The sequence below is a fragment of the Paroedura picta genome, chromosome 10, assembly GCF_049243985.1.
Source record: "Paroedura picta isolate Pp20150507F chromosome 10, Ppicta_v3.0, whole genome shotgun sequence".
NCBI lineage: Eukaryota > Metazoa > Chordata > Lepidosauria > Squamata > Gekkonidae > Paroedura > Paroedura picta.
The window spans coordinates 40,249,512-40,252,143 of record NC_135378.1 but is presented as its reverse complement, the minus strand read 5'-3'; the positions used below and the strand labels follow the sequence as shown (position 1 = coordinate 40,252,143).

General features: G+C 40.8%; 1 pseudogene; it reads right to left on the bottom strand.

The window, feature by feature from the left end:
• Nucleotides 1-339: 339 nt before the first annotated feature.
• LOC143819715 (retinoid-binding protein 7 pseudogene) lies at nt 340-726 on the bottom strand (annotated as a pseudogene).
• Between the last annotated feature and the right edge of the window lie 1,906 nt (nt 727-2,632).

Here is a 2,632-nt window from a genome sequence, read left to right as displayed (position 1 = left end):
AGTAATTTCTTTGTTGCCTTCACTGCTATGTGATATACTTGCAGATGAGGCCCAGCCACATACTATCAATTTCAGTTCAATCTTCTATCATGCCACCTGCCATTTAATTACACCAGATTTTAAAAGACCCAAAGGGATGCCTGGAAACATTCTGGGAGAAGAAGGTTCTTTGGTTTTTTGTTTCTTTTTTATTTTTAGATGCTGGTAACAGTTACAGTTCATATTGTTTGGAAAATGCAATTGACAAAACCTTTGACTTGTAAAGCTGCCTTCTTGAACCATTCTTCTGGATTCAACTCATCAGCTCTTCCTCAAAGTCATATGTCCCTGGGATTCGCTTCATGCTCTCTTGAAAACCTGCCTGCTTATTTGGTCTTCACACTGGAGTTTCAAATAGAGTTCATCTCCTCCAGTCCAATGACTGCAGCCTCTGTTTTAATTCTCTCCCGCCTGGACACAAGCCAGCTTGTCACCATCCCAGGTAACCACACTCTTGCATTTCCTGTTGCCTTGGTTGTCTTCTTCAAACTCCTCCCCAATTTTTAACTGGATAAAATAATTCCAGGGTTTGTCATGCAGATAGACAAGGAGTCCCCATCTTGCTCAATAACCTTCTGAGGTCTCAGCTATTTTGCAAGTTGCAAAATTAATACCTAAGGCCAGCATATAGCCTTCAAAATTATCACTAGAAACAAAATTCCAAGTGCCACTAAAATCCACAGGCATCATAAGCAGGGACCACACTCAAAGAAGGGGGAAATACAATACTTAAGCATTGAGAAGAAGACACTTTGGAGCAACTGTGTCAACAGCCAGAGTCACTTCATTATTCCAAATAACTAGTAGGGGATAGTGAGTGATTTGACTGTGAGGGTAACTGAAGATCAAACAGGCACCAAGGAGTGGTGTTCCAAGCTCATTGGGGCTCTCCTTTATTTATTTTTAAGCCATTTCCTGCAGCTGCTCAATGTATCTGGCTTCAAGGAATGTTTGCTGAGTCTGTACCCAATTTGTAAGGTGGGAAATCTTTCTCTAGTGTACTACTTCCGATGCAAGCAGAAGATGCCATTACTGAATACTCCTCCATAAAAAAAAATGTCCTGCACATAGAAACCTAAATGCGATTGGGAAGACTTCTCTTTGCCATTAACATTTGGTCATTTACCTGACATGTATGGGAGCGGCCAGAAATAAATCCAAAAATAAATAAATGATGTACAACTAATCACTGCTAATATATTCTGGTAGGCATTGTTTGTGAGAGAGGAAATGGCATACCTTGAAAGTCCACTGCTTTTCTGATAACCCTTGGAGCTGGCAGGAAATAATGTAGTGCACTGGATCACACTGAAGATTTCAGTGTGTGCAATAATGTGCAATCACTCACTGCCATTTGCCTCGTCAAAGTAAAAGCAGTTATATCCCACTGCCTTTTTACATGTTCTATGTACAGCACAAGATGTTGTTTCCCTTTCCCCAATACAATTCCAAAACTGAATGAAATGAAATCATGTGAACCATGCATTGGGCAAGCCATTAAACATCACCATGTCATTAGAATTATATTGAAGTGCTATGCTGTTTGCTGTTGCAGTCATTGCACTAATGCTTGCACAAACAGAGCTACACCATGGCCTGTTCCTTTCCTCACATGCATCTTTGGATCTTTCACCTAGTCTGCTAGAACTTATCTCAGGGCAAGTAGAATTTACATGGTAAAGCTAGCCTTTACCTGCAGTCCCACTATCAGCTGCAGAGTGCAGCTAAACATTGAAAAGAAAACACCTGAGAAAAGACATTACCCTCACAGCATCCTGCAGATCTTAAACCACAATACTGATAATCTAACATCATAAAATCAGAGCAGAAGAAAAGTAAGCTTTTAAAAAACACAGAGAATACCTAGAATGAAACAGGAACAACTCCTAGTTGGCATTCCCAATGTGGAAAGAGTATTATTTCCTGGCAGTGCCATTTGTCTGCTGTGCAAGAATATTGCTATCTAACAAAATGTCACTGCATCAAGTGAAATGGGATGCCAAAAGGGATTCCAGCCGGTCATTGGAAACCACAGTGCTTTCTGCAATGCAAATGTGTAATTCAACCAGGGGGCTGCAAAATACAGCTCTGCAGGCCACACTGAGCCAACCTTTGTTCTAAGCAATTGTTGATCCATAAAAGGACATGCCCTTTTACGCCAAGACTATATAGCTCTTCAAGGAACCATTATTGGCGATCTTGTCAGAGGCTTTTTGAAAGTCCGAATGCAGAATATTGACACAATCAGCCTTATCCACATTAGTTTATTGACTCCTTCAAGGCAGTCCTATAGATTCATGAGGCTGCCACCATGATAGAACTGTATAGCTGCCTCTTTAAACAGTGTGCGTTTTGCAGAACCTGAGGTAAAGGGCTGTAAAGTCAGCTGAATCACAACCTTGAAACTTAATCCCTGTGTTTAAGTACACATCAACAGCAGTGGATACTCCACCCTGTAATATTCTTGGAAATTGTGCCTCATTCTAGATCTGGAGCTGCCATTTTTATGCCCCTTAAATCTTTGGCCTTTTGGCCAGACCTCATAGTAAAGAGGTATTATTCCTGGAGCTGTTTTGTGATGAGAATCTTGTTT